The sequence below is a fragment of the Cavia porcellus genome, unplaced genomic scaffold (assembly GCF_034190915.1).
Source record: "Cavia porcellus strain 051 isolate PalLab524CR breed Dunkin Hartley unplaced genomic scaffold, mCavPor4.1 scaffold_25, whole genome shotgun sequence".
Taxonomy (NCBI): domain Eukaryota; kingdom Metazoa; phylum Chordata; class Mammalia; order Rodentia; family Caviidae; genus Cavia; species Cavia porcellus.
This window is the reverse complement of record NW_026947508.1, coordinates 46958542-46972948: the sequence shown is the minus strand read 5'-3', so window position 1 is coordinate 46972948 and position 14407 is coordinate 46958542. Positions and strand designations below refer to the sequence as shown.

Genomic DNA, 14407 nt, shown 5'->3' with positions numbered 1-14407 from the left:
AGAGAATGACATACTCAGATAACCCTTAGTTTGTTACTTTTAACCATATAAACTAAATTTGTGGTTATATAACAAAATCTACAACAAACCAAAAAATTATATGCTGCATACAATGATATGTCCATTTTGCCTTTGAGGATTAAAATTTAATATAGTTTAAGGAGAAAATAGAGAACTGAAAAAAGAGGAAGAGATTAGAAGTAAGGTTGGAGAACCAAAGGGGATCGTGCTAACTTTGAAAAATCAGTGTAGAAGACTGGAGGAAAAGAGTAAAGGAAGAGATGAAAAGAAGAGAACAGAGCCACATGGAGGGGAGAAACCATGTTTATACTTATATAAAAATAAGATCAAACAATGAAGGAGAAATAAAGATAAGAAAAAAACTCAAAAACTAAAAACCAAAGACAAATGTGAGAGAAAGGGAAGAAAACAAAAAAAAGTCTGCTTCCAGGTTTGTCCAGGTTTGGTTTGTCTCTGCTTTCACTGGCAGACAACCTGTGGAGACAGAGTCCTGATTTGTGTCAATCAATCCCAGCAAGCCAGAAGTAGCTTTTTGGTGGGGTAGTGTATACTCTCGGTCGGCCTGCACTTCCTGATCGTGACTAGTCAGTCACATTTGGCTGACCTTCTTCCAAGCACCTTCCACAGGCTTGGGCCGTACTGGCAGCCACCAGAGGGATCTAGCTGCAGTTCTGTGTTCTGATCTCAGGCCCATCTCCAAGGTGGCTCCAGGTCAGTTGTTTTCTCCCACAGCAAGAGCAAGACCCCTGCACTCACCCCCAGTCAATGTAGTCCTTCACATCCACGGCTTCCCTCCACTCTGTGTTTCTCTGCAGAGGCTTCCGGGGTCACCAGCCATCACCATCACCGTGGCCATGCATCCACAGTTTGAACCTCTCTTGTCATGCAGTGGGTCCCATCTCAGGGAGAAGGCACCACTGGCTATATCCTTCTTCCTAAAAGTTTCTCTCTTTACTCTCTCCATGGGCTTCAGTCCCCACTTCAGATTCTTTCTGGGTCCAGGAAACCCGCCTCCCTCCCTCATGTCTTCGTCACATTGCTCTTTTCCAGCATGTGGATGGCAGCTCTCAGAGAGGCACTTTCTCTGCTGCTTACATTTGTCATCTTCCCGGACTCCCCTCACTCTTTTTTTCTGATATGCAAATTCACTGCTATAAATTTCCCTCATAGAACTCCTTTCATTGTGTCCCATAAGTTCTGTATGTGGTATTAGCATTATCATTTAATTGTAGATACTGTTTAATTTCTTCTTTAATTTCATCTTTGGCTCAGTAGTTGTTCAGTAAGGTGTTATTTGATTTGTGTGTGTGTATGAAGTTCTTGTGGTTTCTTTGTCATTGATTTCCAATTTCACTGCACTTTGGTCTCATTTCTGGCATTTACTTAAGCATGTTCTATAAGTTAGTATGTGTTCTATTTTGGAGAACATCCCACATGCTGTTGAAGAATGTATATTCTGATGTTGTGGGGTGGACATTTACTAAGTACATTTGTTCAGAAGTTTGGTTCAGTTCTGACAATTCTTTGTTGATTTTTTGCCACGTTGATGTGTCTGTTTGTAACAGCAAAGTATCAGCATCTCACATTATAATTATATTTATTTAATTTTTCATTGTCCATTAACATGTTTAATGTTTAACAGTTGAGTCTGCTGCTATTTGTTGCATATATTTTATGGTTGTTATCTCTTCCTCTTGAATTGTTCCCTTTACAAGGATGTAGTGACCTGTTTTGTCTCTCTTAATCAGTCTTGGCTTGAAATCCACTTTGTCTTTGAATAAAATAGCTACGCTTGGTTTTTTCCATTTTTCTGTCCTGTGGAGTACTGTTTCCCTTCTTTTGACTTTCAGTCTATGAATTTCTTTTTGAATTAAATGTATTTCTTGTATGCAGCATATTGTTGGCTCTTACTTCCTGATGCATCCTGCCATTCTGTTTCTTTTGATTGGTGAATTGAAACTATTTACTGATGGTTATAACTGACATGTATTGACTATGTTTGTCATGTTATTTTCCTCTTGTTGGCTTCATTTTTTTCCCCTCTGTTTAGTTGTTTGCCTTGCCAGGTGGATTCATTCTGTTGGGATTCATGAAGTTGTAGTCCGTATCATCTCTTTTAGGACATTGTGGAGCACTAGTTCGGTGGTCATGAATTTCTTCAGGTGTTCTTTGCCATGGAAGTATCTTATTTCTCCATTAATTTTGAAAGATAGTTTTGTGTGGTACATCAGTCTAGGTTGGAAGTTGTTTTTTTCAAAATTTGAAATACTTTACTCAAGCTCTCCTTGACTTGAGGGTTTGTGTTGAAAAGTCTGCTATGATTCTGATTTTTCCTTTATAGATGATTTATTTATTTCCTCTAACAGTGTTTGTTTGTTTATTTATTTATTTATTTATTTATGGACAAGGTCTCATTGTGTAGCCCAGCTTGGCCCTGAATTCACAGTCATCCTCCAGGCTCAGCCTCTTGAGTGCTGGAACTACAGGCATGTGCCACCATGCACAACTCTAACAGCTTTTAATACTCAGTTCTTGTATTGAATTTCTAGAATCTTGACTACAATATGCCTTGGTATAGATTTTTTTATTATCACAAGTTGGAGTCTGTATATATCACTTATGTGTATGTCAAATTCTTTTTCCCTGCCTGGAAAGTTGCTTGCTTGACAAACAGGTCATTTGTGCTCTCTCTTGCTTTTTCACTGACCCTGACCACCTTGTGCTATCCTTCTTTGCATTATCCGGTAGCTGTTGGATTGATTTTTCATGATCTTTTGCTATTTTAAAAACATTTTATGATTGCTAACTGTAATTCTGTCTTCTATATATGATATTCTGTCCTCACATTGGCTCATACTTTCAAGGGAATTTTTAATCTTGTGGATATCTGTTTGAATCTGTTTTAGGAATCCATCTCTGTGGCATGTGTACATCCCAGCACTCCGAAGGCTGAGGCATGATCTCATTGATGTGAGTTTAAGGCCCATCTGGACTATATAATGAGCTCAAGGGCAGCCTGCACTACAAAGTGAGACCCTGTCTCAAAAGAAACAAAGACATTCTATAGGAATTTGACTTCTAAGACAATCATGATTAATTTGGAAAAGTAGCAGGGTTTTTTTTGGATGTCCTTCATATTTCAAAGTGTCTGATGTCCACATGAGATCACGATAGTTAAGCCTACTACTCTCACTTCAATACTGGTATAACTGACCTTCTGGGTGTTCAACAAGTAAGGCTTGATGACCAAAGCTAGAAAAGATACCTGGGCTAAAAAGACAGCCAATATTTTGGTCCTGGGCCTCTAAGGTCAACAAGGACACAGGACATGAGGGAACCTCTCGAAAGGATCCTACAACTCCAGAGATCACTCACCTCCTAAGCTGGGACATTTTGAACTCCAGGGACAGGCATCAGTAAGTCTATGTTGTACTAAAAGAAGGCAATGCTTTTGAGGCCATGGACAGAGCCTCTTAGTTTTTCCTATACAGCTGTGTCATTTTCCAGGATCACACAGCTTCCTTGGGAGCATGGGAACATTCTTCTCTTTAGTGGCCCTCCTTTTAGAAAAGTAAACCAAATTTTATATAGAAAGAATAACAATAATAATGTTAAGTTAAAAGCTAGGCTAAATATTAAAATGGGGGGCAAGTTCTGCACCACCCCCTGCTTGTAGTCGCCAGCTGCACCTACAATTTATAGCCATAAAAAGTTTTGATTACCAGCCTAACATCAAAGCCAGACAATTTGGTATTTTCTTAACCCTTTTGCCATTCTCCAATGAAACAGACTGGCAGAACAGATCAAGAAGACAGAACCAGATATTTCTATGCCTCTCATAGATTGTAAAGATGAGATTTTCAGTGTCTAGTGAGGCAGGATCAATGCCCCTGCTTACCCATGAAGCAGTTGCATAAAAAGTCAGGCCATTAGGCCTTCTGCAACCCCTTAAAAATAAGGGACCAAAAGAAAAAAAAAAAAGGACCACAGTCTGAGGGGTAGAAATGAGGTAAGGTAAGAGAAATAAAAACAAGGTAAAGAAAATCGAACTTTTCGATTGTTTTTTGGTACCGGGGATCAGCAGGCAGGTGCTTACACCACTGAACTAAATCCCCAGCCCTCAGGACACTTAATCAAGCCTTTTTCCTTTCCAAAAAAAAAAAAAGAACCTCACTTTTTAAAAATTTTCAGAAGTCACTTTGCAATAAACCTGTAAATTTAGGCTCTTAAAAGGGTGAGACAGGTTCCTTATTTCAGCCTCTCACACCCAGCCGAGTGACACCATCACCACCAATTTCAGAAACTCAGGTCTAACTTCGGTCTCTATTTTTGCCAGCATTCTACTCCCTGGCAACCACTAATCTACATTCTATTTTGTTTTGTTTTTGGTACCAGGAATTGAACTCAAGACTCTGTGCTTGCCAAGCAGGCACTTGTGTCTGTTGAGCTATATCCCCAGCCCTAATTTACATTCCAGCTCTGTAGATTACATATTTTGGACATGCAGCACAAATATATGGCCTTTTGTGTGTGGTTTTTTCTATTTAGTGTTGTTTTCAAGGCTCATCCATGTCGCAGCATGTATCAGGACTGAATTCCTTTCGTGGCTGAATAATATTCTATTGCATGGATATACCACATTTTACTCATCAGTTCACCAGCTGATAGACATTCATTTATATGTTTTTTTGGGCTAGTGTGAATAATGCTAGGAACAGGTTTTTCTTCCCTGAGTACTAGAGAATACTTTCCTTCGTTGTCCTTATATCCGCAAACTTTTATTTTGAGACTGGTTTTTCATTAAATTGTCCAGGCCAACTTCAAACTTTCATTCTTCCTGCCTTTGCCAAAATTATCTTTCTAAACCATATTATAGTCCTGTTTAGGTATCACATTTCTTATAGGACAAGGGCCAGATCATCGTTTAGGTAATTCAGCCACTCGCCCACTTGGCCTCTGTCTGTACCGTGGTTATCAAAACTTTCACTCCATATCCTCCAGCTCTGCGCTAGCGCTGCAGAAGTGGGCTCCTACATATTATTTCATAGTTCTATGTATTTGTTTGTTTGCAGCACTGAGAATCAAACCCCGGGGCACTCTACCACTGAACTGTATCCCCAATCCCTTCTAGTTTTTATTTGGAGACAGGCTTTCACCGAATTGTCTAGGCTGGCCTGGACTTTTCAATTCTCCTGCGCTGGCCTGCTCCGTAACTGGGACTGCAGGTGTGAGCCACTGCAGCCAGTAACTCTGTATCTTTGTTCCTGGTTTTTCCTCGGCCAACCAGTCTTTTCTTGCTTTTTTCAGATATGCCTTCTTCTTGCCGTCTAATATTAGATCTATGTGCCACCTCCTCTGGAAGGCCTTTCCTGATTGTCCCTTCCATCACGAAGCTCTTCATCCTTTCTGGGCTTAGATTCTGGTGTTATCCCTTTTATTTGCTTCCCAATTAAGCTGAGATTTCCTGGAAAGCAACTGCTGGGTTTCATTTATCTCTGTGGCCAGGGCCCAGTGCATGGTCTGACTGGAGGGAATAAACTGCCAGCCATTCTGGTGTCCTTCAAACGTCCTCCAGCTCAAGTGCTAAGAACTTATCCCAACTTTTCAGGAGAGGACAGAGCACTTTATCTTTAGGTGGATTAAGATAGCCCAGACTTGGGGCTGGGGGTTTAGCTCAGCGGCATAAGCACCTGCCTTGAAAGCAGGCAGTCGTGAGTTCGATCCCCGGTACCGATAAAAAAGGAAAAAGACAGAAAAAAAAAAAAAAAAAGATAGCCCAGACTTTAGGCTGTAAATCAACCACAAGCAAACACCTTAGTTGAAAGATAAGTCATTCTAAAAAGGAACAAGGTAATATTTTCTCTTAATATTAACCCATTTTCTTTCTTCTCATCAACCACAAGCACTGAATTACCTTTCTTATTCTTAATATATGTTGTGCAGTCGGTATGCATTAGGTATCATCCTGTTCTCATAATTATGTTCTTATCACATAATTAGAGTGTAGTCATACTTAGGAGAGCGGAGACCACCTCCTGGGATGAGGCTGGACATCTATGGGTTAACAGCTAAGCTGATTGTTAAATTGATGGTAGCTGAGCTCCCGGAGGAGCTTCATGATTTTGGCGCTGGTCGTGCCGGGTTCAGCTGTGACTTAAACGTCAGTGGAGCACAGCAGACTTGGAAATGCCCCTGGGAAGTTCCTGCCTCCTTTTCCTGTTAAATGATTTCTTTTGCTTCTGTGGCTTCATTTTGTGTTGATTTCCAAAGGAAAATGGCCTGTATGAGAGAAACAATACAAAAGTGAAATTGGCATTGTTTTGGGGCTCTTGAGTGGACATTAGTTGCATGAGGGACCCTGGCAGTAAACCGTGCTCTGACCTATCACTCCATGTCTTGTCGGTTCTGTGAGATTCCGTGCAGTCTCCTGCTTCACTGATAGCACAGAGTCTGAAGCAAACCAGTCTGTCTAGGTTTACTCCCAGATCCAACTTTTCTGTACCTCAGTTTCTTTATATATGAAGTTTGCATTATAATTTTACCTCACAGCATTCTAGTGAGGGTTCTTTGGGTTACTATATATTTATGGTATATACATAAGGCTCTTCTAATAGGCTAAGAGGATACAATTGTTTTTTAAAAAACTCTCCAAAAAATAGCCTTCCTATGAACCTCACACTCTGGATGTTATTATTCCCATTTTACAGATGAGAAACTGAAGCTTAGACAGAAGAATGACTTACTTGCTTCATGTTCTAGAATTAAATTGATTCCCCAAACTGGCAACTGATCCAGATTTAGTAATTCATGTGCACGTTTTCTTGGGGTCTCGTCTGCAGGATACCCTTTATTAAGGTTCATCTGTTCACATCCTACAAATTGTATATCTGGCACAGACGTGTGTATACATGTGTGTGCAAAATTCCACTTCTTGGGGCATCCTGGTTTATCATCTATTCACTAGTCTAGCCCTTTCCTGGAAGTTTAGATGCACATAAATAATTTATTCTCCAACAAATACCAATATCATGCTAAGCCCTTCCTAAACCAGGAATTCTTTGGGTGGCAAATTCCCTAACTAATAGTACCCTTTATTGTTGGTTTGTTTTTTTGTTTGTCTTTGAGGCATTGTCTTGTTGTAGTTCAGGCTGGTTATGAACTCACTATGTAGTCCAAACGTACCTCAAACTCACAGCAATTCTCCTGCCTCAACTTCCTGAGTGCTGGGATCACAGGTGTGCACTGCCATGTCCAGCACTAGTAACTGTTTACTCTCAATTCTTTTCTACTGGATCATGTGCCTAATAAATGTCTCCTTTGTGTTGTGCTCTACACAGAACAATAAGGATACCAAAGTGAGTAAGACCTAGTTCTTGCCACCAAAGTATTCAAGTCTAATGGGGGAGAAGACAGACAACAGGGAAAAATATGGTTAATACTCATGAAAAGTAGTATAGCTAGGTCAGCGGCATTGTTTGGTAGAAAAGCACCACACGAGTCCCTAGGTTCAGTCCCCAGCACCACAGAAAAAGGGATGATGCCTGAGAGGTTTCCAGGCCAAGTCAGTGGGAGGAGTCAGGGCAGGCTTCCTAACACAGGTAGGGCTTGACCTGGGATTTGAAGGACAGGAAAGACTCACTAGGTTACAAGAAGAGAGAAGAGGATTCTGTGCATACAGAACCGATTGTGTGAAGGCACTGGAGCAGGTCAGCAGGGGCTGGGCTTTGGGTCTACAAATATAGTATGTATGGGAGGGGAAGAGGCAAAGCTGGACAGGCAGGCTGGGGCACATTCTGCAGGCCTTGTGGATAAAGGTAAAGAACTTCATCTTTAATATGATGTGACGTTTGGTTTCAACTCTCCCTGGCTCTCTCTTTTTTTCTTTCTTTCTTTTTTCTGGGTTCTTTTATCCGATGGTCAGCATTTGGTTACATTCAGAAGTCCAAATTAACTTATTCACCCATAGACACAGTTGTAGCACCCACCTGTATGCGCTCCTATATGCAGGCCAGAAACTTCAGGAATAGACTTGAGGTCCTAACTTTAAACCTTGTGAGCTTTTTTTAGAAGCCACTAAATCTTAGTCCAGCCTTGAGATAATTTACCCTAAAACCTGATCCTTTCCCTGCTTAGGATTTTGCAACCCTCTGAACCAAGACTACGTGGGCATTTTGGGAATGCTACGAGCTGAACCAGTCAGCTTGTGTGGTGAACAAGTGCCTATTGTCCCCAGACACATGGAAGCTCGTGAGAAGAAGGAAATAAATATCAGGTCCCTACCTTCTGGGATTTCACAATCAAAAAAGTACAAAGTTAGGTCGGGAAGACATGTTACAAATCATTAGTCACATCAGATAAACTAAGTACATAGTGCCTGACAAGTGTGTGAGGGCCTGATGGGTAAATGAGTAAACCAGACCTGGTTCCTATCCTTAAGGAGTTCACAGTCGGGCAAAAAAGACACTATAATAAAAAGCAGGAAATGACTGTCAGGCTGGTAGTTAGACATTAAGGGGTGGAGGGACAAAGAGGGAGTATAAACAGCATGGTTTGGCTGTCACAGTTAATAAAGAAAGCCCTCAATGCATATTATCCTTATAGTCATTCATTAGGTCTCAGGGTCAAATGCACAGGGCCTCCATTTCTAGAACAAGTCATACAGCACTCCTGGTTACTATACCTTTAACCCAATGATATCTACAAAGGAAACAGAAGTTTCTTCCACGGTTACAGCCCCTAAAAGAACACTGACCATCTGAAAGAACAGGAGGACATTTTATAGTTCCAAAAACCTTCTAAGCATCGTAATTATCCAAGTTCCCTGAGTACCAGGAGTAACTCTGTGTGTGTGTGTGTGTGTGTGTGTGTGTGATATTTTTGGTTTTATTTTTATTTTTTGTGGGCTATTGTTTTGCAGTACTTGAGATTCAACCCTAGGTCATTGGATTGGGCTATATCCTCAGCTCTTTAAAAAAGTTTTTTGCTCTGCAGTTCAGGCCAGCCTTCAACTTTGTAGCTCAGGCTGGTCTTGAACTCACAAAGATCTTCCTGCCTCAGCCTCCTAAGTGCTGGGATCACAGGCATGCACCATTACACCCAGCTTGAAATTTTTTCTTTTCTTTTCTTTTTTAAATTTCAGAAAGTGTCTCTTTCTCGGTTACTAAGCTGCTCAGGCTAGGCTCCGATTTGTGATTCTCCTGCCTCAGCCTTGCAGAGAGCTTGGATTATAGGTATACACCACCCCTTCCACCCCCTCAGCTCTTAGGAATAACTCATGTGTGCACAAAGTGTCCAAACTCACACTTTGTACAAATGTCTTTGTGGCACTGCCTGCTTTCTCACCAGATGATATAGCTCTCCCTACACCTACTTTACAGTAAATTCTACCCTGTACCTCTGTATGGCCACCTATGTGTCTTGACTGAATTGTTTCATTGAGGACACAAGAGGACCAAGGAGATTCTCAAGGGACAGGGAACTAGGTTCCTGGAGACATCACTACAGTGCTTCAGAAGATGGAGATCTCAATTGGCTGATCGTAGCTCATAGTCAACCAGTAGCAACTAAAAAGGCACCTAGACAAGTGCTCAGGGATCAACGATGTCACTCCCTGAGCTGAGGCTGCAGGAAGTGGGAAAATAGCCTGAGAAGAGGAGCTGATCAGCTGACTGATTCCGCCAGCACAGGTGGGGAGGCCCCGAGCAGCAGGGACCGCAGTGGTCAGGTGGCAGGGCCTTGAGTGCTGAGCTGAGGATGTCCTTGTGGTTACAGCCATGGGCTTCTGGATGACATAAACCTCTGCCTTTTAGAAAGTCTCTAGAGTCTGGGGTACTGTACAACGAAGGAGTGGAAGATAATGTTCATAATCTCTCTGGTATGTGTATCCATAAGGCTGATTTACAGCGGTGCTTCTCAAACTGTATTGTGCATTCAAGGCACCTGGGGGTGTTTCTGAAGTGCAGATTCTGAGTTAGTAGATCTGGGTGGGATCCAAGATTCTCCATTTCTACCCAAGATGCCAAATGATACCAGTGTTGCTGGTCCTCAGCCTACATTTTGAATAGCAAGAATTTCAAGTCATTGTTTCCACAGTGTAAGTTATGTGACCTATCTAGTTAGAAATTCTATTTAATTTCTACAGTGTCTTAAGTCTTACAAAGGGAGATAGCTATTATATCTCCTTTGCTGTTTTCAGTAATTCATCCTGAGAGGTAAGACAAGGAGGCAATATATTTAAGGTTGTATGAAACATCCTTAAAACTTCGGTATAAAGGTTGACCTCTCTGCTCCTGGCACTAGGTTGGGGTACATGGGGTAAGTCTTGTTTTACAGATCAGGAGACTGAGGATCTGAAAAAAGAATGGACTAGCCAGAGCCAAACAACATAGAACTATCAGGACAAAATTCTTGACCTCTAACCCAGCACAATTTCTTGCATATTTCTATGCTGTTTGAAGTGCTCATTTGTTCTTTTAAGGCAGACTTCTTACCCTACCACATTTCAGACCTCTGCCAACACACGACTACGAAGAGAGTTACCTTTTAACAACTAGACAGAGTGAAATACAGGAATGTAAGAGGAGAAGGCTTATTGGAGTACATGCCTTATTGCTGAAAGATCAGCCCTAATTACAGCTCAAAGAGGAAGCAGAACTATATTACTATTAATCTCTGACTTTCGCATATACATTTATCAAATATTTGCCAAGCTCTGTCCTGTACCAGACTCTTTGATAAATTCTGATGATATGGCTGTGAGTCAGAGGCAGGGCCCAGATTAATTTAATCTAGCATTTTTCTGTTTACAGGCTCTTTCTCCTTCATGAATAACTGCTATTTTCTGAGTGTTTAATATGTGCCAGTGTTGTGATAAATTTCATACATCATTGCCTTAATCCTCAAATCTAACAGCCTACTTACCACATGACAGGCACTCAAAAAGTTCAGTCGAATCAATAAAACACATTGTTAGGTAACTATACCTTTTGACTCCATTTTACAAGTGTGTAAACTAAGGATCGAGTAGGGCAAATGCTTTGTTCTAGGCCTTCCAAATAGTGAAAGGCAGAACCAAGACAATTTTAGAGGCCAGGACTGTCTGATCCCAAACCAAACAGGTTTGTATACTAGTGATTCTGGAATTTTATCTGCAAAGCTCATTAAAACACACATGCAGGGGGCTGGGGATTTAGCTCAGCGGCATAAGCGCCTGCCTTGCAAGCGCATGGTCGTGAGTTCAATCCCTGATATGGATTAAAAAAAAAAACATATGCAGATAGCTGGGTGTGGTGGTACACACTTGTAATCCCAACACTTTGGAGACTGTGGCAGGAGGACTGCTGAGTGTTCAAGGCCTGAGCTACCTAGTGAGTTTAGGACCAGCCTGAACTACATAGCGACACTCAGTTTCAAACAAACAAACCAAAAAAAACAAGAAAAAAAACCCACAGATGTAAAAGGGAGTCCACATTCAGTTTCAAGTCCTGTACAACTGAGTTAGGATAGAAAAAATATAGATAGATAGAAAGAGGACAAGGAAAATCATAATTTAAAAATTGCTCTTTTAATAAAAACTACAGCTTCAGGATACAAGCCCAGTTAAGAAAAATTTCTAAGGTCCTTAGAGACGTAATAAGCCTTGGCCATTCCCTTCTACCTATAAATGGGCCTTTCCAGTGCTTTCCATGATAATGAGCATCCGGTCCAGGACTGTACTAGATCGTCCATGTTTGCCTCAAATGAGGTTTTGCTATGGATGTGCTACCTGTGATAGCTGTCACCTATGAAGGGGCCATTGCACTTTCCCTGTAGGAAGAAGCTGTTTCTTTTCATCTGTAAATTGAATCTCTTCTTTCCATAGGTTCACAAGTGCCACAGATTCCCACCCCCTAAATCCCATAAATATACCAAGTTTGAGGTCACAAGGACGTGCTCACCCTCTTGAGGTCCCACATTCAATTTCTTTGAGTACTTTTTAAATTCTGCCTAATAAGTCTCTTTATGCCTCTTTCTGACACACCCTCAGAATCCCTGTCCTGTGATCAAAGTCTGGGAGCTTCAAGCTGCCAGCTGCCCTTCGGACTGGGTGAGCAAAGGTCCTCAGTCACCCCTTCAGGAACCTCCTGGCGACATGAGAAATATATATTCTTAATGAGTTCCCAGGTGATACTGAGGGCTATATATTTTGCTTGTTTATTTGAGATAGGGCCTTGCTATGTAGCCCAGGCTGGCCTTGAACTTGTGATCCTCCTGCCTTAGCTTCCCATACTCTGGGATTACAGGTGTATACCACAAAGCTCAGTTTAGGGTTTATATTTGTAAATCATTCTCTACTAACCAGCATCCCAACTTCTCATTTATTCCTAAAACAAGGGAGACCAATATCCCATAGCAAATGAGAAAAAATGGGCCCTTAAGACTCTTACTAACATTTGCTGCTTCGGATACAGAGGGAAAAGAAGCAAGGAGGGAGATATGTGTCAGGAGGACACCAAGCTAAAAGGATGGAAGCATGGCCACCTAACTTGCTACCCTGAGGGAAGCGGTCAGGGTTCTTTGACTAACCTACTGGGTGCCCAAGGACGAGCCTCTGCCTGTCGGGGCCTCAGTCCCCTTTTCCTCAATGCAGGGGCTTTTTCAGCTCAAACCACAGCCTGGGAATTTCAGAGGCAGGCAGAGAAGCAAAGGTTGCAGCGAGTTCGGTTCTGAATGCGTCGTGCCGGCTAAAGGCTAGGCGGGTCCTGCATGTGTGCATCACATGATGCAGTCACTGACGTTAGGGCCGGCAGCTGTCACAGCCTTTCCAGGTCTTTGGGAGCAGGAGGCAGTGACCGAAGCCTGCGGGCTTTGTAGGGACGGCTTGGAGAGACGGACATGGCAGAGGAGGAAGAACAGGTTGCCGCCATCACTCTCTTACCCAAGCCTACCCGAGGGTGCCAAAGGCACCCGCAAGATGAATGGGAGGTAGACAAGCCTCAGGCGAACTACACCCAGCCTCCCACTTCCGCCTCAGCAGCGCCCCCACCATTCCCAGCCCCTCAGTTACACGCGAGCACCAATCCCGGGCCTTCGGAGTGACGTCACGCAAACTTGATTAGCCGGGCTTCTCCGCAGTCGGCCGGTGCGGTTAGCTCACCCAATGTAAAATCTTTTGAGCGAGGCTTAGCGGACTTGGTTGATCCGGCCTGCAGATCAACAAGTTCGGAACTCCTGGAGGAGAAACGGGGATTAAATAAAAGACATGGGGGAGACAAAAAGAGACGAAGGCAAGTTGATGTAACCCAATCAAGCCTCCGGTTTAGTCAGAAAATAATCACACCTTTTATAGGCTGAGGGCGGGAGCTGAGACAGGAAGAGGTTAAACAGATGCATACAACAGGGTCACCATCACATCCGGATAAGTGACGTAAGCAGAAGAGGATTATGGTTAATGTAGGCAGACGCAGTGCCCATAGGAGAGAGAGAGAGAGACATCGAGGCAGCAATGCCTGTCACTCGGCTCCCTACACTTGGTGACCTTGAGAAAATCTCAGTACTTTTCTGAACTACCTTTTAAAAATAAATAATAAACCAGGCGTGATGCTTAATGCTTGTAATCCTAGCACTGTGGCCAAGGCAGGAAAATTGCAAATTCAAGCCCAGCATGGATAGCTGCTTACCGAGACCCCGGCTCAAAATTTTTAAAAAAGGTGGAGGCCTGGGTATGTAGCTCAGTGCAGAGGCCCTGAATACACTTCCTAGTACTGAAAAGAGAAATAGTGATATTAACACCTATTCTGAAATGGCCCATAAGACAGAGAAAGACATCTAGAGAAGGGTGTTATGCTTTTTAAAAGTACTTTCTTATTTTGTCTACTTTCAAGAGTAATATGTGATTCTTATAAAAATATAAACTAAAGAGTGGAAATCCGTTGTACGCCGTTTTGTCACTCCTTCCTAGTCTATAGTTAGCAACTACTCACACTTAAGTATGTTTTTCCTAGGGTTTTGTTTGTTTGGTTGGTTGTTGTTACTGCTGTTGCTGTTGTTGTTGTTGATTGAGTCAGGAGCTCTTACATACTTCAGGCTGGTCTTCAATTCATTATGTTGCCCAAACTTAGTGTCCTTCTCTCTTGCTCTCCCAGAGTACTGGGATTACAGCTGTGTGCTACCATGCCCAGTGTATTTTTTAAAATATTGTATTTTGAAATTAAATTTAAAATTTTAACTAAATTTTTGAGACAAAATCTTGTTGTTTCCCAGGTGATCCTGGAACTTTTGGGCTCAGGCAGTCCTCCTGCCTCAGCCTCCTAAATAGTTGGAACTGGAGAGACACACCACTGCATATGGCTAAAAATTAAATTTTTAGAAAAATTCAAGTTATACTAGCTAGGTGTGATAGTGCATA

The 14407-nt window shown here is 42.0% G+C and overlaps 1 long non-coding RNA gene across 1 annotated transcript; it reads right to left on the bottom strand.

Moving 5' to 3' along the window:
- Positions 1-308: 308 nt before the first annotated feature.
- Positions 309-13519, bottom strand: LOC134473075 (uncharacterized). Its single transcript, XR_010043183.1, has 2 exons — positions 12586-13519; positions 309-6300 (listed from the first exon to the last, which is right to left on the bottom strand). It is a non-coding gene; the product is annotated as an uncharacterized LOC134473075 (long non-coding RNA).
- Positions 13520-14407: the final 888 nt, after the last annotated feature.